Genomic DNA, 24,927 nt, shown 5'->3' with positions numbered 1-24,927 from the left:
TTCTCAATCCCTTAATGCTAACTTTCATCTAAATATTTGGCAAAATTAAATTACATTTTCACGTCCTACTACTTCTGATCAGGGCGAATTCTCCAATCCTTCTGTAGCGTCGTACTACTCCAGTTTTTCAGCTGAATAACATTAATTTACGACTGATTTAATAATTATTAGTAATAATAAAGTGATTTTAATTGACTAATTTCTTTTTATCTGCATATATTTCTATTTTGTTTTTATTTATTCTTTTCTAACCTTAAAGTAACTGCTAGGATTAATGGGGTTACACAGATTTGTATTTAGTTAATTTTTCTATATTGTGCCTAACTTTTGTTGTGAGTTGTATTATTCAAAAACAATAAAATTCGATTTTGATTAATGGGGTTACACTGGGCTAGTATGTAATCAAATGTTGTTAAGACATTCGAAAATACGCACGAAACTTGCCAGGATGCTCCCGAAGTTGATGGTACAAGTGATGAAATTCACCAAGTTCATTTCTAAACTTATTTATGTCATGTACACTGCAGCTCCTACTACTAAGCTGCTGCTAATACCAAAGTTTCAACGAAGAATTTTCATATAAAAATAGTTCCTCCATCTTGTTTTGTCAAAAGGAGAACGCGACTAAGCTCGTCACTATGTGCATGCGAATCTTTGCTCGCTGCTCGTCGCTCTCTTTGATCTGAAGCAGCTATCATCGCCGCTTTGCTCGCCGCTCCACTATGTTTCCAGCCTAAAGGTATCTAAGAAATTCTAAAAAAATATTAATTACAAGTTAATGCTGTGAAATTACTTAAATGATATCAATTAAAAATGAATGAATTAACTAACCAGAACATACGAGTCAAGACAAAACAGTAATATTCATTTTTAAGTAATAATGAAATAATAAAATTTGCATGCAAGAATAATAAAAATATAATTGAAATTTAAAATTAACAATTAATAATCCCTAAATCGCTAATTAAATATTTACTAATAACATTTTATTTTTGGTTATCAAAAAATTAATGAATACTTTGGTCACTCTGCTTAGATAACCTTCCTTTACCAGCTGAGCTGCCATCTTTAACTCGTTACTCGTGTCTCTTTATTAAGGTGATTCTTTTAAGTGAATATTAGTGCGAGTTAAAGTGAAGTTTTATTTCTAAATTGTGTTTAAGTTATACTTAGTGCGTGATATACAGTTTTAGTGCGAATGGTGTTATGAATTATTTTAAATTGTGTCAAGTGCCAAGTGCTATTGGGCTGGTAATCTAGTGAGATGCTGATGAACTTGGATATTTTTTAAACCAGGTAAGACTTTATTATCAAATATTTAATTTACATTTATATCATGGTTACATGATAATATGTAGCATTTTGTCATTTATTACCTACAAATTAATATTGATGCTACGTCATGACCACTTACAGTGTTGGGTTTATTCTTTTTAATTTTGAATGTAACAAAAAGTGTTTAAATGGATTTCTAAACGTGTCGATGTATTCTTTAATCTTTTCTGTTTAACTGACTATCAGTTTAAAAACAGCATTGTTTGTTTCCACAAATGGTATTTGGAATTGATTTACAAATCTTTTTGATGGATTTAAGTCATAAGTAACAAGTCGAAAATTCTTATCATGTGCTCACCTTTAACTTTACAAGTAGAAGTAACTTTTATACTAACAACAAGTCAATTATTTGGTACCAATGACCATATTAATTTAGTTTTTCTCAAGTGTAATGGTTCTCCAAATGCATCAATTATATTGTTAGGAGACTTTTGTATTTTATATTACAAGAAATCCATTGTACTATATTGTATGACTTAGTGTGTTCTTGGTGAACGAAGTGTGTTCAGTGAATTATTTTCTGTAATCTCTTCAGTTGTTTGATCAATCGTTCACTGTTATCCAGCTTTGATAGAGCTGAATTAGAATAGTGTCTTATAGATTATTGTTGGTGTTTTTATGTTAATAAGTGGGGCTATAACTGTCTCAGCTGGGTTATGATTATTGCAGTTTTGTGTTTATGTGTCGACGACCTGAGTTACGTCGAGCTAAAACACTCCTTGATCTTCTTGATTCTAAGAGACTTTTCGGTTGTTTAAACAGATCTTAGATTTTCATAACCTTCTAAGAGGGAAAATTGTGTGTTAGGTTTAAAATCATTGAATTTTCTTTTGCTTTTTTTTTTAATATATGGACCTAGATTGTTATAAGTTGATGTCTGTAAGCCGGTGATGGTTTTGTTAATGGTAATGTCAACTTTGGTTTATGACATTGTGTTGTAAGTAAATACCATCGTAATGCTAGGTTTAAGGGGTTATAGGCAGCCGGAAATTTGAAAAAAATAGATTTTTTTATATTAAAGTATAGTATCTCAGGAATGTTGTCCTAAAATTTCAAGTCGATCCGAGCAAAATTGTAAGAGTGAAAGTGTTTACAAGCCCCGACCGAGTTTGCAAGCTGAGCACAGAGCGCAACTTGCTACGAAGGAGGGAAGAATCCTACGCAGACAGCAGAAATCGGAAAACTTGGACATTTTGGAAGACATGGAGGACTTATTTTATGGGCCTGGAATCGATGACACTGTCTAAGTTGAAAACAAACTATCCTTTGTTTCCTTCGCATCTTGGAAAATTGAAATAATTTCTGCATAAAATCCCCAGGAATAACATTTTTCTTTTCTTTCTACCTTTTTTTGTCCAGATAAAAATTCGGCGAAACTGTGCTCAAGGAAAAAGAGTACTGCTTAGTATGAACTGGAGTAATACGAGGGTCGTTTGAAAAGTCCGTGCAAAGTCAGAGAGATAGCACTACTGGCGCGTATCGAGGTTATGTTTAGTTAGTAGCATCTCTTGGAAGAACACACACCAAGTTTCAGCCAGATCGGTCTATTTCTTTGTGTTTGGCATTCGTTTGAATCGAGGAAGTCGAGTGATTTTCAAAAAATGGACGAAAAAGAATTTCTTGTGTTGATTAAACACTACTTTATGAAAGGCAAAACGCCTCAGGAGACTAAAGAGAAGCTTGATAAACATTATGGTGACTCTGCACCTTCGATTAGAACAGTTTATAAGTGGTTTCAAAATTTTCGGAGTGGCCATATGGGCACAAGTGACGCTGAACGTTCTGGACGCCCTGTTGAGGTTACTACTCCAGAAATCATTGATAAAATCCATGATATGGTGATGGATGACAGAAGAATGAAGGTGCGTGAGATTTGCTAGTGCTGTGGGCTTCTCGAATGAACGGGTACATAATATTTTGCATCAACATTTGGACCATGACAAAGCTATCCGCAAGATGGGTGCCGCGATTGCTCACGCTTGACCAAAAACGAAATCGTGTGAAGTGTTGCAAGGACGGTTTGCAGCTGTTCCAGAAGAATCCGTAGGACTTTAAGCGTCGTTTCGTCACTGTGGATGAAACATGGATACATCACTACACTCCTGAGACCAAAGAACAATCTAAACAATGGGTTAACAAGGGGGAATCTGCGCCAAAAAAGGCGAAGACCGTTCCTTCGGCCGGAAAGATTATGGCGACTGTCTTTTGGGATTCGCAAGGAATAATCCTCATCGACTATCTGGAAAAGGGTAAAACTATTACAGGTGCATATTATTCATCGTTATTGGACCGTTTGAAAACCGAGCTGCAAGAAAAACGCCCACGATTGTCCCACAAAAAAGTCCTTTTCCATCACGACAACGCACCAGCTCACACCTCAGCAGTTGTGGTCGCAAAATTAATGGAAATAGGGTTCCAACTCGTTTCACATCCCCCCTATTCTCCAGACTTGGCTCCCTCGGACTACTATTTGTTCCCCAATATGAAGAAATGGCTGGCAGGAAAAAGATTTTATTCAAACGAGGAGGTGATTGCAGAAACGAATGGCTATTTTTCAGACTTGGACAAATCCTATTATTCGGAAGGGATCAACAAACAGCAGCGTTGGACGAAGTGTATAAGCCTAAAAGGAGACTATGTTGAATAATAAAAAAGGTTTACCCCGAAAAATTAAGTAGTTTTTATTTTTGCACGGACTTTTCAAACGACCCTCGTATAACTATTTCCAGCTGCTGACCCTTAGATTTTCTCTTCCTAGGGAGCTTCTTACAGGTCACTGGCCGGTGATGGACAGTGTTGTCTGTAACGAGAGAACACTGTCCGGAGGCCCGCAGTGCACTGAAAAAAGCTCCGGGCGCCAATAACCTAAGATGTTGACGTGCTTTAAATCATTAAAAAAAAAAATTATAACTATTGTAGGAAGTCCTTACCCAAGAATAGAAAAGGAAATGGTACTAAGTTGGCTGGTGGCAAGAAGTAAAATTCATCGTCTAATAAATAAAGTACCCAACTTGTGTGTAGTGTGGCTCATGTATACATATGGGAGGCTACCAACTCAGATGTTGTAATCTTTCCTTGCTTTAAACTATTTCTACAACTGCATTAATGCTCCTAGTTAACCTACTTTTCACTATATATTTAATTTGGTGTTCCTGAGAAGGATAGCTCCTTTTTTTATTCTACTTTTTTACGTCGGGAAAGGAGTGCTCCTTCCTGCAAGTACCCCCTTCTTGTTAGCCCTTTACCCTAGAAGATTTCATTTTACATCTATGAAGACATTCATTTAGATTTTTTTTTTTTTGTTAATTTGATTACTTATTTTACAACCGTATCCTAGTACAATAGGCAAAAGTGATGAGAGATAGGAATGGCGCAAATACACATCCACGTGTATATATGTGTGTACATACATTCACGCGCACATGCATTTGCGCCAAGGGCCACTCTCTTACTCAAGAGAGCCACGACCATCCAGTGATGGAAGCTGTTAGATCGCCAGATTGGCATGCTTACACAGCAACCATTCTAGGAGGTCGGAGTTATGTGTTGAGATGGTCGCATGGCCACCGCCGCTTTAGTCTGCGCTGTAGATTTGAAGGAAGTGTTGTTGTAGACATGTTGTGGATCAGAGGGTTGTAATGACTGTGTAGATTTGAGTGGAGTTTTGTGTATCGAGATTGGGGCTATTTCCAGAGACGAGAGGAATATTTAGATCAGAGTGTATAGTATGATTGGGGACGTAGAAGGGAGCGTTAATTATTGTTCTTAGAATTTTTGATTGTAAGGTCTGAAGTCGGTTATTGTTCGATTTTTTGGCGCTTCCGTAGAGCTGTATTCCGTACGTCCATATTGGGGCAAATAGAGCGGTATATAGTGTTCGTTTGTTCGTCAGGGTCAGTTTTGATCGTCTGTCGAGTAGTCTTTTCAACATTTTATACCTCAGATTGAGGTCAGTTCGTTTGAGTCTCGTGTGGGGGTTCCAAGTTAGTCGTTTGTCAAGATGTAGTCCGAGATACCGTACTTGGTTAGTAATTGGTGCAGAAGTATTGTTGAAGGAGAGAGGAGGGAGAGTTTTCTTGTTTAAGGTGAATACTATGTATTTAGATTTCAATTCATTCACTTTTGCAGCCAAGGCTCGAGAAGATTTAGGTGTGATTGGAGTGCACGGCTTGCTATTACAGGATCTAGATGAGGAGAAAGAATTGCAGTGTCGTGAATGTGAAAGTGATTGTAGTCGGGTTAGTTGGTAAGTCGGCAGTATAGAGAATATAAATTAAGGGGGGCTAGAATGCTTCCTCGAGGAACTCCAGCGAGTATTGGAACGATAAGAGAAGAAGAAGAAGAGCCTTGTTTGACTTGGAAGAAACGGTCGGAGAGATAGGACTTGAGAATGAGGTAAAAGGTAGAAGACAGTAGGCGTTTGAGTTTATAAAGCAGTCCCGTGTGCCCATACCCGGTCGAATGCCTGAGATATGTCAAGGAAGAGACTCGGGCAATACTGCTTTAATTCAGGGGAAGTAGCAATCACATCCACCACTCGATGTGCTTGGAGAACAGTCGAGTGGCAACTCCGAAAACCGAACTGATGGTCAGGAATTATTTAGATTATTACTTATTTATTATTTTTTTAGCTAAATCTGAACGATTTTCGGGAAAGGAGATAATACCTAGCTTTCTGAAGCAGGATCGTTTAAAGAAGAGGATTCTTTGTTCTGTAGTGGGGGACACGTGAATTTAAGCAGATAGTCTTACCCAGCGGGAATACGCTCTGGTTAATCTCTTAAAAATGGAACTTTTTTTAGTCCATTGCAAGTATCTGGATAGTGTCCTCTTGTTTTAGTAAATATAGTCCATTAAAGAAATTGCGTATTGTCAAGGTTACAATATAGAAAATAAACTATGGCTAGCAAGGCCTGGGGACTAAGTCTGGCGCTGCCATTAAGCTAATTCACTTCTTCTAAATATGTTATAATAAGAAATTTTTAGCATGCACTAAAAGTAAAAGAAGTTTGACTTTCTGGGCACAACTGTTCATGGCAAAAAAACAAAAAAAGTGATGGGTTACACTTACATGAGGAAAGCGGCTAAATCGCAGAGGATTTCACAATCAACGGCTAGCTTTTCACGTAAAATGTGGTCTTAGATGCTTGAGTAGCGATAACTTTTCACCTTCTGGAATTACTGACAGATAATTTGTCGGGCATTAGAAAAAAATTGAGGGAGCTATCCAAGGAAATGAAATAATCAACATGGTATATCTAAGATAATTAAAGGTCAACTTTAAGTAAAGCGAGACTTGAAACAGCAGAAACTAGTTGGTTATGATGATAGAGCTAAATAGATCGGGAGCTATCAAATCTAAGTTAGCAAGCCCTATTCCCAAATCCACCTAAAAGAGCAAAGCTACCCAAAAAAACTTCATTATATCTTTTTTATTAACTTCTAATACGCAATAATTTTATACTTTCAGGAAGTGAGTAATCTAGCAGGAAAAAAAAGACGGAAAAACAAGTCGAAAATTACAGGAAAATAGTAAGCAATTTCCGCTAAAGGCAGCTGTTGATGTCCAGACTGCTCTTCATCGATTACAAACCTAATTGCTGCGAACAAAACATAAAAAATCTTGTTTTTCAAATTTAATAGGGTACGGCTTTTCCTTCAAAAAATTTAAATGGTTCCTTTTATTTTCAACTCTAAGAAGGAAAAGATCGGAATTACTTTTAACTCTAAATTGAAAAACATAGATATATTTATTTATGTCTATACTTTTATATTAAACTATTAGTTCCGATTTTAAAAAATTCTTCTCTATAACAGGCATAAAGAGCAAAGTTTTAGTGATGATGGTTATTGAAATATAGAAGGTTATATTTTGGAGGCTTTGTAAATCGTTCAAATTTCAAACCTCTATATCTCTCTTAGCATTCTTCCGATATTAATGAAATCTTTACCCAATTGTAGAGAAGAGAGTTCTCTATAAATGATATAAATAGCAATGTTTTAGTGATAATGGTTATTGAGATATTGAAGGTTATATTTTGGAGGCTTTGTAAATCGTTCAAATTTCAAACCTCTATATCTCTCTTAGCATTCTTCCGATATTAATGAAATCTTTACCCAATTGTAGAGAAGAGAGTTCTCTATAAATGATATAAATAGCAATGTTTTAGTGATAATGGTTATTGAGATATAAAAGGTTATATTTTGGAGGCTTTGTACATCGTTCAAATTTCAAACCTCTATATCTATCTTCGTATTGTTCCGATTTTAATGAAATCTTTTCCGAATTGTAGAGAAAAGAGTTCTCTATAAATGACATAAATAGCAATGTTTTAGTGATGATGGTTATTGAAATATAGAAGGTTATATTTTGGAGGCTTGGTAAATCGTTCAAATTTCAAACCTCTATATCTCTCTTAGCATTCTTCCGATATTAATGAAATCTTTACCCAATTGTAGAGAAGAGAGTTCTCTATAAATGACATAAATAGCAATGTTTTAGTAATGATAGTTATTGAGCTATTGAAAGTTATATTTTGGAGGCTTTGTAAATCGTTCAAATTTCAAACCTCTATATCTCTCTTAGCATTCTTCCGATATTAATGAAATCTTTACCCAATTGTAGAGAAGAGAGTTCTCTATAAATGATATAAATAGCAATGTTTTAGTGATGATGGTTATTGAAATATAAAAGGTTATATTTTGGAGGCTTTGTACATCGTTCAAATTTCAAACCTCTATATCTATCTTCGTATTGTTCCGATTTTAATGAAATCTTTTCCGAATTGTAGAGAAAAGAGTTCTCTATAAATGACATAAATAGCAATGTTTTAGTGATGATGGTTATTGAAATATAGAAGGTTATATTTTGGAGGCTTGGTAAATCGTTCAAATTTCAAACCTCTATATCTCTCTTAGCATTCTTCCGATATTAATGAAATCTTTACCCAATTGTAGAGAAGAGAGTTCTCTATAAATGACATAAATAGCAATGTTTTAGTAATGATAGTTATTGAGCTATTGAAAGTTATATATTTAGAGGCTTTGTAAATCGTTCAAATTTCAAACCTCTATATCTCTCTTAGCATTCTTCCGATATTAATGAAATCTTTACCCAATTGTAGAGAAGAGAGTTCTCTATAAATGATATAAATAGCAATGTTTTAGTGATGATGGTTATTGAAATATAAAAGGTTATATTTTGGAGGCTTTGTACATCGTTCAAATTTCAAACCTCTATATCTATCTTCGTATTGTTCTGATTTTAATGAAATCTTTTCCGAATTGTAGAGAAAAGAGTTCTCTATAAATGACATAAATAGCAATGTTTTAGTGATGATGGTTATTGAAATATAGAAGGTTATATTTTGGAGGCTTGGTAAATCGTTCAAATTTCAAACCTCTATATCTCTCTTAGTATTGTTCCGATTTTAATGAAATCTTTACCCAATTGTAGAGAATAGAGTTCTCTATAAATGATATAAATAGCAATGTTTTAGTGATGATGGTTATTGAAATATAAAAGGTTATATTTTGGAGGCTTTGTACATCGTTCAAATTTCAAACCTCTATATCTATCTTCGTATTGTTCCGATTTTAATGAAATCTTTTCCGAATTGTAGAGAAAAGAGTTCTCTATAAATGACATAAATAGCAATGTTTTAGTGATGATGGTTATTGAAATATAGAAGGTTATATTTTGGAGGCTTGGTAAATCGTTCAAATTTCAAACCTCTATATCTCTCTTAGCATTCTTCCGATATTAATGAAATCTTTACCCAATTGTAGAGAAGAGAGTTCTCTATAAATGACATAAATAGCAATGTTTTAGTAATGATAGTTATTGAGCTATTGAAAGTTATATTTTGGAGGCTTTGTAAATCGTTCAAATTTCAAACCTCTATATCTCTCTTAGCATTCTTCCGATATTAATGAAATCTTTACCCAATTGTAGAGAAGAGAGTTCTCTATAAATGATATAAATAGCAATGTTTTAGTGATGATGGTTATTGAAATATAAAAGGTTATATTTTGGAGGCTTTGTACATCGTTCAAATTTCAAACCTCTATATCTATCTTCGTATTGTTCTGATTTTAATGAAATCTTTTCCGAATTGTAGAGAAAAGAGTTCTCTATAAATGACATAAATAGCAATGTTTTAGTGATGATGGTTATTGAAATATAGAAGGTTATATTTTGGAGGCTTGGTAAATCGTTCAAATTTCAAACCTCTATATCTCTCTTAGTATTGTTCCGATTTTAATGAAATCTTTACCAAATTGTAGAGAATAGAGTTCTCTATAACTGACATAAATAGCAATGTTTTAGTGATGATGGTTATTGAAATATAGAAGGTTATATTTTGGAGGCTTGGTAAATCGTTCAAATTTCAAACCTCTATATCTCTCTTAGCATTCTTCCAATATTAATGAAATCTTTACCCAATTGTAGAGAAGAGAGTTCTCTATAAATGATATAAATAGCAATGTTTTAGTGATAATGGTTATTGAGATATAAAAGGTTATATTTTGGAGGCTTTGTACATCGTTCAAATTTCAAACCTCTATATCTATCTTCGTATTGTTCCGATTTTAATGAAATCTTTTCCGAATTGTAGAGAAAAGAGTTCTCTATAAATGACATAAATAGCAATGTTTTAGTGATGATGGTTATTGAAATATAGAAGGTTATATTTTGGAGGCTTGGTAAATCGTTCAAATTTCAAACCTCTATATCTCTCTTAGCATTCTTCCGATATTAATGAAATCTTTACCCAATTGTAGAGAAGAGAGTTCTCTATAACTGACATAAATAGCAATGTTTTAGTGATGATAGTTATTGAACTACAGATGGTTATATGTTGGAGGCTTTATAAATCGTTCATAATTCAAACCTCTATATCTCTCTTAGTATTGTTCCGATTTTAATGAAATCTTGACCGAATTGTAAAGAAAGGAGTTCTCTATAATTGACATAAATAGCAATCTTTTAGTAATCATAGTTATTGAGATATAAAAGGTTATATTTTAGTAAATCGTTCAAATTTCAAACCTCTATATCTCTCCTAGTATTGTTCCGATTTTAATGAAATCTTTACCTAATTGTAAAGAAAACAGTTCTCTCTATCTGACATAAATTGCAATGTTCTACTGATGATAGGTATTAAGATATAAAAGGTTATATTTTGGAGGCTTTGTAAATCGCTTAAATTTCAAACCTCTATATCTCTCTTAATATTGTTCCGATTTTAATGAAATCTTGACCGAATTGTAAAGAAACGAGTTCTCTATAAAAGACATAAATAGCAATTTTTTAGTAATCATAGTTATTGAGATATAAAAGGTTATATTTTGGAGTCTTTGTAAATTGTTCAAATTTCAAACCTCTATGTCTCTCTTAGTATTGTTCCGATTTTAATGAAATCTTTACCCAATTGTTGAGAAAAGAGTTCTCTATAACTGACATAAATAGTAATGTTTTAGTAATGACAGTTATTGAGATATTGAAGGTTATATTTTGGAGGCTTTGTAAATCGTTCAAATTTCAAACCTCTATATTTCTCTCTAAGTATTGTTATGATTTTAATGAAATCTTTACCCAATTGTAGAGAAAAGAATTCTCTATAACTGACATAAATAGCAGTATTCTAGTGATGATAGTTATTGAGATATAAAAGGTTATATTTTGGAGGCTTAGTAAATCGTTCAAATTTCAAACCTCTATATCTCTCCTAGTATTGTTCCGATTTTAATGAAATCTTTACCTAATTGTAGAGAAAACAGTTCTCTTTATCTGACATAAATTGCAATGTTCTAGTGATGATAGGTATTGAGATATAAAAGGTTATATTTTGGAGGCTTTGTAAATCGTTCAAATTTCAAACCCTGTATATCTTACATTAGTATTGTTCCGATTTTAATGAAATCTTTACCTAATTGTAGAGAAAACAGTTCTCTATAACTGACATAAATAGCAATGTTCTAGTGATGATGGTTATTGAGATATTGTAGGTTATATTTTGGAGGCTTTGTAAATCGCTTAAATTTCAAACCTCTATATCTCTCTTAATATTGTTATGATTTTAATGAAATCTTTACCTAATTGTAGAAAAAAGAGTTCTCTATAAGTGACATAAATAGCATTGTTTTAGTGATAATGGTTATTGAGATATAGAAGATTATATTTTGGAGGCTTTGTAACTCGTTCAAATTTCAAACCTCTACATCTCCCTTAGTATTGTTCCGATTTTAATGAAATCTTTACCCAATTGTAAAGAAACGAGTTCTCTATAACTGACATAAATAGCAATCTTTTAGTAATCATAGTTATTATGATATAAAAGGTTAAATTTTGGAGGCTTTGTAAATCGTTCAAATTTCAAACCTCTATATCTCTCTTAGTATTGTTCAGATTTTAATGAAATCTTGACCGAATTGTAAAGAAACGAGTTCTCTATAACAGACATAAATAGTAATTTTTTAGTAATCATAGTTATTGAGATAAAGAAGGTTAAATTTTGGAGGCTTTCTAAATCGTTCAAATTTCAAACCTCTATATCTCTCTTAGTGTTGTTCAGATTTTAATGAAATCTTTATCCAATTGTAAAGAAAACAGTTCTCTATAACTCACATAAATAGCAATGTTTTAGTAATGACAGTTATTGAGATATTGAAGGTTATATTTTGGAGGCTTTGTAAATCGTTCAAATTTCAAACCTCTATATTTCTCTCTAAGTATTGTTATGATTTTAATGAAATCTTTACCCAATTGTAGAGAAAACAGTTCTCTATAACTGACATAAATAGCAATGTTCTAGTGATGATGGTTATTGAGATATTGTAGGTTATATTTTGGAGGCTTTGTAAATCGCTTAAATTTCAAACCTCTATATCTCTCTTAATATTGTTATGATTTTAATGAAATCTTTACCCAATTGTAGAGAATAGAGTTCTCTATAACTGACATAGGGTGAAGGGACCAGTAATTGACTGCTTAAGAAAAAATTCGAGTTTAAGATAGAATAACTTCCGTTATTTTGGCTCCAGGTGAAGGTTGTAAAATTGTACCGCTCCAGTAGGATGTACTTTATTTTATTAATATTTTAAATGCAGTAAATTCGATCTTTATGTGAACCAAAAATGACTTTATTTGTAAGTATGTCAGTGACCCAGTAATTGACATACCGAATTTTCGGTGGAACCAGTGTTTGACATGGGGTGGGACCAGTAATTGACATACAAATATATTCATGAAACGACATAAGGTATGCATTCAAAATCACTTTTAAATCTAAATAAATCACTTAAATCACCTAAATCACTTTTTCAATTGGATTTATAACAAAAATTAGTCTTATTCATAATTAATTACAATCAGTTTTTAAATAGGCAAACCTAAATAATCTAATATTTTTTCAACATTGCCCTTTTTTATGCAGTTTTTGACGATCAACCCTTACACAACTGTCCTACCGGACAATTTTAATTAAGTCTAAACCAAGACAGGTAATTTGAAGAACAGCCCTTACTTTCAATAGTACCAAGGAGATATTAGCTAAAATGCTTGTTAGATCGTACACAATGTCTGTCGGCTCGCTTTTATCTCTTTCTCTCAACTCTTCCGCTCTCTTATCCTTTCAAGTTTCCGCTAAATATTTTGTTACTTAAACCCTTTTTTGGGAACTTTTTTGGTTCTCACTTTACCAAACTACCCTCTCTACTTCCGATTAGACTATGTGGTCATATCCTTGTTTCATTCATTCCGCCTATAACGCTGCTACCGATGGCATCTACGCGTCTTTGGGTTCGAGTTGTTGGTGCTTTCTAGTGAACCAAATTTCTCCTAGCTTCCCTTCTTTTGGAGCGCTTCGCTAATATTTTCCACAATCTGTGCTGCCAGTGTCATTTGCTTCGAAACCAAACTATCTGAATGTAATTCATTCTTACTTTCTGCATCTATTCAGTATTTTATTGTTTATTATTACTGAGTTACCTCTTGGGCACATGTATATATACATTGTGTGCACGTTCATCGCGTCCCGCCACAGGTTGTAAGCATTCGCACTTATAACAGTAATAAATAAATGAAACGTCAATGAAGAAACAACTAGATTAAAAAATATATATCTGTTATTGACTCTTTAACTTGGAAAGGATAGGTATTAATATACACATACCTACAAATAAACCACTGATATTCACATAACTAGGTAACCAATTGACAAAAATATGTGTTATTAAAATAGGCACACCATAAAAGAAAAAATGAATGAAAAAACAAAATATTCTTTCGGAATACATAGGAAATGAACATCATAATATATCTTATGTAATTGATAATTAGCCACTTGAAATCACAAGCCATTTGAAAACCTCACACATCAACGGTTTTATTAAATTGGTAACGTTCTCCATAAAGTAGTAAAGGGCGATCCAACCTTCACCTATTTAGGAATTAAAAATGGTTTTCATACCGATTTCATTTTTTTTTAATACAGTTTAGCCTATTTAGCCTATGGGATGCTAAATATTCGTCTTCGGTCAACATGTCTGTTAATTGGTAAATACAATAGATCTTACAAACATTTTTATGTTATTAATGTGTAACATCACAAAGTCACCAACTCTCCACGTATGTTTGATTTCGCACCTGGTACTTCTCTTGAGGGAGCTTCATTTTTCCCCTGGCCGTTTTATTTGATGGAATTCTATGGTTCAGCCATTTCCTCCCTTTCTTCTTTGTCATGTGGCTAGGACCCAAAACTGAGGGAGAATGAGAGATTTTCCAACTCCGATAAGTGGGCGTCGTTTTTATCAATCACGTAGGTCTCGTGAAGCTGTTCGGCGATCACGATTATTCCAGTTTGTAGTCCATATATTGTTGTTCTCTACAGAATAATCATTCTGCATGCCCTCTTGAAATAAGGCGTACATTTGCTAATTCATTAATTTAAACATATTTTGTTGGAAGTTTTACTATTTATTTTGCCGATTTTTATCAATGATTTTATTTTACAATGATTGAATTTTTAATTATAATAAAATTTATCAACCTATCTTATCATTTTCCCAGGATGTCAATCACTGGTCTCAAACAAAAAAGCTGTAGGACTAGTAATTGACATACATGTCAATTACTGGGCAGATTGCCGTTTCAAGGACCAGTGATTGACAGCCCCAGTTTAATCCTCAATGCTTCTTATAATTAAAAAAAAAACTACATAAATGAAATCTACAAGTAATACTAATTATAACAGAACTTTGATAACCACACGAATATATGAACAAATAAACGAAAAATAAGAAAAAAGGAAAATTGTTTTCTTATCAATCCTCCTTAGCAACGGCTTGTTTTTTCCTTGATTTTGAACTTTTACCACAAATAACCTTCCACTGATACCAAGGAACCTTCCAATAATTAATATTTTTCTGGAACTGCTGCCCAAAGGCTTCTCAATAACGAAATTGAAAGAATCACCACTAAAAACGGCTCATATCCCTTATAACACCAGTTTATTTCTGGTATGTCAATTACTGGTGCCCGGTCAATTACTGGTCCCTTCACCCTAAATAGCAATATTTTAGTGATGATGGTTATTGAGATATAGAAGATTATATTTTGGAGGCTTTGTAAATCGTTCAAATTTCAAACCTCTATATCTCTCTTAGTATTATTCTTATTTTAATGAAATCTTTACCCAATTGTAGAGAAGAGAGTTCTCTATAACTGACATAAATAGCAATGTTTTAGTGATAATGGTTATTGAGATATAGAAGATTATATTTCGGAGGCTTTGTAACTCGTTCAAATTTCAAACCTCTATATCTCTCTTAGTATTGTTCCGATTTTAATGAAATCTTTACCCAATTGTAGAGAAACGAGTTCTCTATAACTGACATAATTAGCAATGTTTTGGTGATAATGGTTATTGAAATATAGAAGATTATATTTTGGAGGCTTTGTAACTCGTTAAAATTTCAAACCTCTATATCTCTTTTAGTATTGTTTCGATTTTAATGAAATCTTTACCCAATTGTAGAGAAACGAGTTCTCTATTAATGACATAAATATCAATGTTTTAGTAATGATAGTTATTGAGCTATTGAAAGTTATATTTTGGAGGCTTTGTAAATCGTTCAAATTTCAAACCTCTATATCTCTCTTAGTATTGTTCCGATTTTAATGAAATCTTTACCCAATTGTAGAGAAACGTGTTCTCTATAACTGACATAAATAGCAATGTTTTAGTAATGATAGTTTTAGAGATATAGAAGGTTAAATATTGAAGGCTTCTTAAATCGTTCAAATTTCAAACCTCTATATCTCTCTTAGTATTGTTCCGATTTTAATGAAATCTTTACCTAATTGTAGAGAAAAGTGTTCTTTATAACTGACATAAATAGCAATGTTTTAGTAATCATAGTTATTGAGATATAAAAGGTTATATTTTGGAGCCTTTGTAAATCTTTCAAATTTCAAACCTGTTTATCTCTCTTAGTATTGTTCCGATTTTAATGGAATCTTTACCCAATTGTAGAGAAAAGAGTTCTCTATAACTGACATTAATAGCAAAGGTTTAGAGATGATGGTTACTGAGATAAAGATGGTTAAATATTGGAGGCTTTGTAAATCGTTCAAATTTCAAACCTCCATATCTCTCTTAGTATTGTTCCGATTTTAATGGAATCTTTACCCAATTGTAGAGAAAAGAGTTCTCTATAACTGACATTAATAGCAAAGGTTTAGAGATGATGGTTACTGAGATAAAAATGGTTAAATATTGGAGGCTTTGTAAATCGTTCAAATTTCAAACCTCTATATCTCTCTTAATATTGTTCCGATTTTAATGAAATCTTTACCTAATTGTAGAGAAAAGTGTTCTTTATAACTGACATAAATAGCAATGTTTTAGTAATCATAGTTATTGAGATATAAAAGGTTATATTTTGGAGCCTTTGTAAATCTTTCAAATTTCAAACCTGTTTATCTCTCTTAGTATTGTTCCGATTTTAATGGAATCTTTACCCAATTGTAGAGAAAAGAGTTCTCTATAACTGACATTAATAGCAAAGGTTTAGAGATGATGGTTACTGAGATAAAGATGGTTAAATATTGGAGGCTTTGTAAATCGTTCAAATTTCAAACCTCCATATCTCTCTTAGTATTGTTCCGATTTTAATGGAATCTTTACCCAATTGTAGAGAAAAGAGTTCTCTATAACTGACATTAATAGCAAAGGTTTAGAGATGATGGTTACTGAGATAAAGATGGTTAAATATTGGAGGCTTTGTAAATCGTTCAAATTTCAAACCTGTTTATCTCTCTTAGTATTGTTCCGATTTTAATGGAATCTTTACCCAATTGTAGAGAAAAGAGTTCTCTATAACTGACATTAATAGCAAAGGTTTAGAGATGATGGTTTCTGAGATAAAGATGGTTAAATATTGGAGGCTTTGTAAATCGTTAAAATTTTAAACCTCCATATCTCTCTTAGTATTGTTCCGATTTTAATGGAATCTTTACCCAATTGTAGAGAAAAGAGTTCTCTATAACTGACATTAATAGCAAAGGTTTAGAGATGATGGTTACTGAGATAAAGATGGTTAAATATTGGAGGCTTTGTAAATCGTTCAAATTTCAAACCTCTATATCTCTCTTAGTATTGTTTCGATTTTAATGAAATCTTTACCCAATTGTAGAGAAACGAGTTCTCTATAACTGACATAAATAGCAATGTTTTAGTGATGATGGTTATTGAAATGTAGAAGGTTATATTTTGGAGTCTTTGTAAATCGTTCAAATTTCAAACCTCTATATCTCTCTTAGCATTGTTCCGATTTTAATAAATTCTTTACCCAATTGTAGAGAAGAGAGTTCTCTATTAATGACATAAATATCAATGTTTTAGTAATGATAGTTATTGAGCTATTGAAAGTTATATTTTGGAGCCTTTGTAAATCTTTCAAATTTCAAACCTGTTTATCTCTCTTAGTATTGTTCCGATTTTAATGGAATCTTTACCCAATTGTAGAGAAAAGAGTTCTCTATAACTGACATTAATAGCAAAGGTTTAGAGATGATTTTTACTGAGATAAAGATGGTTAAATATTGGAGGCTTTGTAAATCGTTCAAATTTCAAACCTCCATATCTCTCTTAGTATTGTTCCGATTTTAATGGAATCTTTACCCAATTGTAGAGAAAAGAGTTCTCTATAACTGACATTAATAGCAAAGGTTTAGAGATGATGGTTACTGAGATAAAAATGGTTAAATATTGGAGGCTTTGTAAATCGTTCAAATTTCAAACCTCTATATCTCTCTTAATATTGTTCCGATTTTAATGAAATCTTTACCTAATTGTAGAGAAAAGTGTTCTTTATAACTGACATAAATAGCAATGTTTTAGTAATCATAGTTATTGAGATATAAAAGGTTATATTTTGGAGCCTTTGTAAATCTTTCAAATTTCAAACCTGTTTATCTCTCTTAGTATTGTTCCGATTTTAATGGAATCTTTACCCAATTGTAGAGAAAAGAGTTCTCTATAACTGACATTAATAGCAAAGGTTTAGAGATGATGGTTACTGAGATAAAGATGGTTAAATATTGGAGGCTTTGTAAATCGTTCAAATTTCAAACCTCCATATCTCTCTTAGTATTGTTCCGATTTTAATGGAATCTTTACCCAATTGTAGAGAAAAGAGTTCTCTATAACTGACATTAATAGCAAAGGTTTAGAGATGATGGTTACTGAGATAAAGATGGTTAAATATTGGAGGCTTTGTAAATCGTTCAAATTTCAAACCTGTTTATCTCTCTTAGTATTGTTCCGATTTTAATGGAATCTTTACCCAATTGTAGAGAAAAGAGTTCTCTATAACTGACATTAATAGCAAAGGTTTAGAGATGATGGTTTCTGAGATAAAGATGGTTAAATATTGGAGGCTTTGTAAATCGTTCAAATTTCAAACCTCCATATCTCTCTTAGTATTGTTCCGATTTTAATGGAATCTTTACCCAATTGTAGAGAAAAGAGTTCTCTATAACTGACATTAATAGCAAAGGTTTAGAGATGATGGTTACTGAGATAAAGATGGTTAAATATTGGAGGCTTTGTAAATCGTTCAAATTTCAAACCTCTATATCTCTCTTAGTATTGTTTCGATTTTAATGAAATCTTTACCCAATTGTAGAGAAACGAGTTCTCTATAACTGACATAAATAGCAATGTTTTAGTGATGATGGTTATTGAAATGTAGAAGGTTATATTTTGGAGTCTTTGTAAATCGTTCAAATTTCAAACCTCTATATCTCTCTTAGCATTGTTCCGATTTTAATAAATTCTTTACCCAATTGTAGAGAAGAGAGTTCTCTATTAATGACATAAATATCAATGTTTTAGTAATGATAGTTATTGAGCTATTGAAAGTTATATTTTGGAGGCTTTGTAAATCGTTCAAATTTCAAACCTCTATATCTCTCTTAGTATTGTTCCGATTTTAATGAAATCTTTACCCAATTGTAGAGAAACGTGTTCTCTATAACTGACATAAATAGCAATGTTTTAGTAATGATAGTTTTAGAGATATAGAAGGTTAAATATTGAACGCTTCTTAAATCGTTCAAATTTCAAACCTCTATATCTCTCTTAGTATTGTTCCGATTTTAATGAAATCTTTACCTAATTGTAGAGAAAAGTGTTCTTTATAACTGACATAAATAGCAATGTTTTAGTAATCATAGTTATTGAGATATAAAAGGTTATATTTTGGAGCCTTTGTAAATCTTTCAAATTTCAAACCTGTTTATCTCTCTTAGTATTGTTCCGATTTTAATGGAATCTTTACCCAATTGTAGAGAAAAGAGTTCTCTATAACTGACATTAATAGCAAAGGTTTAGAGATGATGGTTACTGAGATAAAGATGGTTAAATATTGGAGGCTTTGTAAATCGTTCAAATTTCAAACCTCCATATCTCTCTTAGTATTGTTCCGATTTTAATGGAATCTTTACCCAATTGTAGAGAAAAGAGTTCTCTATAACTGACATTAATAGCAAAGGTTTAGAGATGATGGTTACTGAGATAAAGATGGTTAAATATTGGAGGCTTTGTAAATCGTTCAAATTTCAAACCTCTATATCTCTCTTAATATTGTTCCGATTTTAATGAAATCTTTACCTAATTGTAGAGAAAAGTGTTCTTTATAACTGACATAAATAGCAATGTTTTAGTGATAATGGTTATTGAGATATAGAAGATTATGTTTTGGAGGCTTTGTAACTCGTTCAAATTTCAAACCTCTATATCTCTCTTAGTATTGTTCCGATTTTAATGAAATCTTTACCCAATTGTAGAGAAACGAGTTCTCTATAACTGACATTAATAGCAAAGGTTTAGAGATGATGGTTACTGAGATAAAGATGGTTAAATATTGGAGGCTTTGTAAATCGTTCAAATTTCAAACCTCCATATCTCTCTTAGTATTGTTCAGATTTTAATGAAATTGCAAAACATAGGTATTTATTTATATCTATACTTTTATACAAAACTATTAGTTAGTTATTATCCTTATTTTAAGAATGAAAGTAGGGAAAGGTCGAATTTAATTAAGATTTTTCTATCTACACTTTGGCAATTCTCCTTAAATAGCATACGTAAACCTTACAAAAAATCTTAAAGGAATTTGTTGAGGTAACCCTATCTGGTCATTAATGGGGTTGCTTAGTTAGCTCTTCAATTCTCCAGAAATCCTCAAAAAACATTTAATTTTCTGGAAAATAAATTATGAGAACTGTGATGAGGGTTACGTTGTGATGAAATTCGGTAATACAATGTACATCAATGTATATTAATTTTGGCCTCTGATTTAGATGGATATCGAAATCCTAAAGAACTTAAATAAACTTTAAACCAAATTTTCGTAGTTAATTTTTGTCATACCGTTCTCAATAATATAAAAAATATGTACGTTATTAGACAGTAATTATGCAGTTAAAGGATGCAGTATCCTTATATAATCGATATTGATGTTTACAATTCGAGAAGAAGTACTAACAAAATTAGTGGCGTAGGTGGTTGAAATGTGGGCGTGTCGTGCAATATAAAATTAAATTTACTCGCCATGTTTTTTTGTTATACTATTTTTATCCATTCAACTTTATTCTAAATGAAGAACCTCTATTTCCATTGAAGACGGATTGAAAATGTGTGTGGGACGAAGTAAATATAAATAAAAATCTAGACCAACATGAAGAATCTAATAAAACTTTATTGGCAGGATATTCGATAGAGAAGTAATTTAAGTGAACAATGTAGGTTGTTCATAGGAGTAGCTACAATTTCTTGCTCATAAAATGAATTAACAAATTCATTGTTAAATCTATGATTTTTCACTAATAATCTAATCTAAACGGGTTAAGGAGCATCTCGATCGAAAAAGTTGCAAATTCGATTAGGTACGCAGTGCTAGGTAACATCTTAGATGTTATTCGTTGTACCACCTATGTTTAGGTTAGAGATAGATTATTATTAGGGTAGATTAATAAATTTTGTGTAGAGATTTCGACATCACTTGTATCCGTCTAAGTAACCGTCTTGCAATACACTAGCTGACTATGAGTCTATTTAGTTATCTTTTTTAAAAAAACAAGTTGTTGGTCACTTCAATGATAATTCATTTTGTCTTATACCTGAAATCAAACATGCTCTTCTTTTCATATCATCGACATTCATTACTCACTTGTAATACATTCAAAATACAAGTCCTCTTGCAAATTCTGAGACTTAAGCAGTCTAAATTTACTTCTTCTTAAGAAACTATGCTACACATTCCCCGCTGATCAAAAAAAAAAAGTAGTGGAGAGGGGGCCCTTTTGAACAGTTTTAATTTCTCGCCAAATATTTAAAAATCTATGATTGGTAATTTTCTCCATATGTTGTGGTAGACCTGTTGTATAATTAACAGAGTTTCCCTTCGTTTTCATTGTTTGGTAAAATCAGAATTGAGGAATGGTTATATTTTGTAAGGTGGAAGTAAAATTTTGTGTTGCAGCTTTGGAAGTGTATTGTGAAGTGGACTAGGTGTAAGTATTGTTAGTCCATATTAATTACCATTTGGAATTCGTATTTTTAAATCTAGTATTTACAAAAGGTCTATTTGCTTGCAAAAAGTGTTGGATATTTTATATTTTCTCTTATGGAAGGAGAGGGGCCACATTTCAACATCACAGTTACAATGTGCCGCCCTACCGACCTGCAAGTTTGTGACTTTTTTTTTTTTGGTTTAATCGCAGAGAAGGGGAAAGTGGTCCGAACCTACATTAAGAAGCGCAACAAACCGAATATTTTGTTCAAACTTCCTGAACCCATCACTTCTCGAGTACAACAATCCCGAACTGAGTCATTCTTGATTTTTGGGACTAGATTTCAGTGGTTTAAAAGAGAAAGTAATGTAGTAGTGAGAGAAATAACTGATAGAAGGTAGATTCAGAGTAAAGTAATATCATTTCTTTCTATTTTATATTGTGTTCAAAGGTACCCCACCAGTGGGGCAGATATTAACATTTGACACAAAATGTTTAAGTTAAAAAAATATAGATATGTATGTAAAGTACCAACTGTTTATTGATATAGATCTGTTCAGAAGACTTGAAAGTTGTAGAAAACAAAATGAAAAGGTTCAATAATACGATTCTGTGCACTCTGTAACAGAAAATGTAAATTCTGTTCAAATGTGCCCCCCTCACCCCTACATTGTTCTGAGTATGACAGTACCCTGTAAACTAATTATAATTTGATAAAATGTAAAATAAAATTAAAACAATGGCTGAAACTGTGCATTTCCCTAAGAAATAGAACGAACTGATTATAGGAACTCCATATAGCCGTCAGAAATATACAAAGTTATAGTCTTATCTTATATAGAAATCTTTCCTCGATATAAAATTATATCTTCATATGAAGAAAAGAATGGATATGTAAGCTAGATAGAAAAGCACGTACTGCTCAGAAATATGTGTGAAAAATTTGTATTCATTGATATCATCTTATATATTTTATGCAATGGCTGTCGTGTTTAAGGCGGAAAAACAAAAAAAAATGGAAAAGAAATATTTTTTACCCTGAATATGGTCTTCTGTGGATAATATTGTATTCTAGGAGACGAAAGAATTCTTGAGTGAAACCCTGAAGCGACTTCCTTGTAACTATTTTGAGGTTATTAATAATAAAAACAGCAGCTAGTCCTAAATTCATCTTCACAAATGGGAAGAATTTAATATCTATTCTCCACATAAATAATTGTTGCAACTAGTTTAATTATTGAGAATTCCCTTTGTTAATATACAGGGTATGTGGAGGAGTAGTCGAAACTTCGGGAGGTGATTCAGCAGCTCAAATGCAACAAAAAATATTCTATTAATTGTGGCCCTATTCTCAATAGTGTCCAAGATATTTGCATTTTTAACTTTTCCATCGATATTCGCGTTTTTCGCCATAAAAACGGCCGTAACTTTTCTATCCTTTATCCTACAACAAATCTGCTTATTCCAAACGAAAGAGCATTAAATTTCCTATAAATTTGCTTGGTACAGAGCCTCAAAACGATTCTAATAACAATGAAATTTTTACTTGAATGTCTAAAAATTTCGTTCTCGATGATTTTTGTTAAAATTTTCAACTGCATTTTCTCAATGGTTAATGAATCAAGGAATCACATAATTTCAGAAAAAGTTGCGCATTTATTGAGCTTCAAGATCATATGGATTTTTTTGGTTTTTAATAAAACCCTACCCCGAACAGAGGGGTGTAAATGCAGAAAACTGGGATTTTGCGTAACTGACTTTTCACCACTAATTTACTCAAATGTCAATTTTTACCATTTTAGTAACCATTTTAGTATAGAACAATTATTATTTTATAAAACGATATAAAAAAATAAAGTAGCAATAAAACACAGAAGTGAAAAAGTACAATAGGCAGGTGCCTAGTTAAAATTGCTACAAAAATCGTTCGAACTATTCAAACAAGGAAGTGGGAAAGAATTGTGGCAAATTTTTAGTTTCTTGACTACAATTGTTTGTGCAACTTATTTTAACGACATAATGGAGGTTTTTTTCACCAAAGTTAATTAATAATAATTCAAAACTAATCACTTTTTGGAGAAGGAGCAAAAAGAAAATAACCATTTTATTTTTGAATCATTATTAATTAACTATGATCAAAAAACCTCCATTATGTCATTAAAATAAGTTGCACCAACAATTGTAGTGAACTACTACAATTAGTAGTGAAAAGTCGGTTCGCAAAATCCCAGTTTTCTGCATTTACACCCCTCTGTTCGGGGTAGGGTTTTATTAAAAACCAAAAAAATCCATATGATCTTGAAGCTCAATAAATGCGCAACTTTTTCTGAAATTATGTGATTCCTTGATTCATTATTCAAAGAGAAAATGCAGTTGAAAATTTTAACAAAAGTCAATGAGAACGAAATTTTTAGACATTCAAGTAAAAATTTCATTGTTATTAGAATCGTTTTTAGGCTCTGCGCCAAGCAAATTTATAGGAAATTTAATGCTCTTTCGTTTGGAATAAGCAGATTTGTTGTAGGATAAAGGATAGAAAAGTTACGGCCGTTTTTATGGTGGAAAACGCGAATATCGACGGAAAAGTTAAAAATGCAAAATATCTTGGACACTATTGAGAATCGGGCCAAAGTGAAGAGAATATTTTTTGTTGCATTTGAACTGCTGAATCACCTCCCGAAGTTTCGACCACTCCTCCGTATACACCCTGTATAAAACTCTTCAAAAACACTCCTAATTAATCCAGTTTCTTGAAACTCACAATTTCATCAATTAGTAGCAAATTTCAGTGGTTTCATTTTCAAAAATAAAACCAGAGAGAATTCGAAAAGCAACCTTTTTAAAATACTTCTACGAAGGAAATCAAAATGGCACTAATAATATGCGTAAATAAAAATATTTGGGCATCCAAATGGATTTGAAGTTAGCAAATCAAGTTTGGGAAACAAGTTAGGTTATTAATAAGCAATACCTTGACATTTTTGCTGTGGAAGAAGAACTTTTATTTTATTATAAATCTTGCTACAAATAATTCTATATTATTACACTGTATTTAAAACCATTTGATCAGATGATAAGGAACTTTCATTTCACATAATAACGTACAACCTACTTTTACTTTCCGAACTAACTTTTGTTCTTGCTAATTAAAACTGTCCGGTAGGACAGTTGTATAAGGGTTGATGGTCAAAAACTGCACGAAAAAGCGTAACGTTGAAAAACACCCAACTTTGACAATTTTTTTCTCTTTTTCTATAAAAGATAAAATTCCCAAATTTTCTTTAAAATAAAGGGCAAATCCTCCTTTATGACTGTAATTTTTTGCAACAACCCAGATCTAATAGGTTTTGAGAAAAAAGTTGCTGAAAATGAGCAAAAACGGCTTTTTCAAAAATTGTTGTTGTTCTTGTTCTTGTTGTTCTTCTTCTTCTTCTTGTTGTTGTTACCTTTTTTGTAAACAACGTAGCGCCTAAACGCGTGAACCGATTTTCATGAATGAGGTGTCATTC

General features: G+C 32.1%; 1 protein-coding gene and 1 long non-coding RNA gene across 4 annotated transcripts in view; one reads left to right on the top strand and one right to left on the bottom strand.

Moving 5' to 3' along the window:
- LOC141447079 (protein Skeletor, isoforms B/C) overlaps positions 1-24,927 on the bottom strand; it is a 186,912-nt gene that overhangs the window by 140,297 nt on the left and 21,688 nt on the right. The gene's annotated exons all lie outside the window — the stretch shown is intronic.
- The window catches only part of LOC141447090 (uncharacterized), a 67,526-nt gene continuing 43,305 nt past the window's right edge, over positions 707-24,927 (top strand). The window contains exon 1 of the long non-coding RNA XR_012454136.1: positions 707-1,296. This is a non-coding gene — a long non-coding RNA (uncharacterized lncRNA). The remainder of the gene's footprint in view (positions 1,297-24,927) is intronic.

Source organism: Rhodnius prolixus, unplaced genomic scaffold (assembly GCF_049639745.1).
Source record: "Rhodnius prolixus isolate KJV_2025 unplaced genomic scaffold, Rpr scaffold_7, whole genome shotgun sequence".
Lineage (NCBI taxonomy): Eukaryota > Metazoa > Arthropoda > Insecta > Hemiptera > Reduviidae > Rhodnius > Rhodnius prolixus.
Note: the sequence above shows the minus strand (reverse complement) of the source record. Positions and strands in the feature narration are given on the sequence as shown.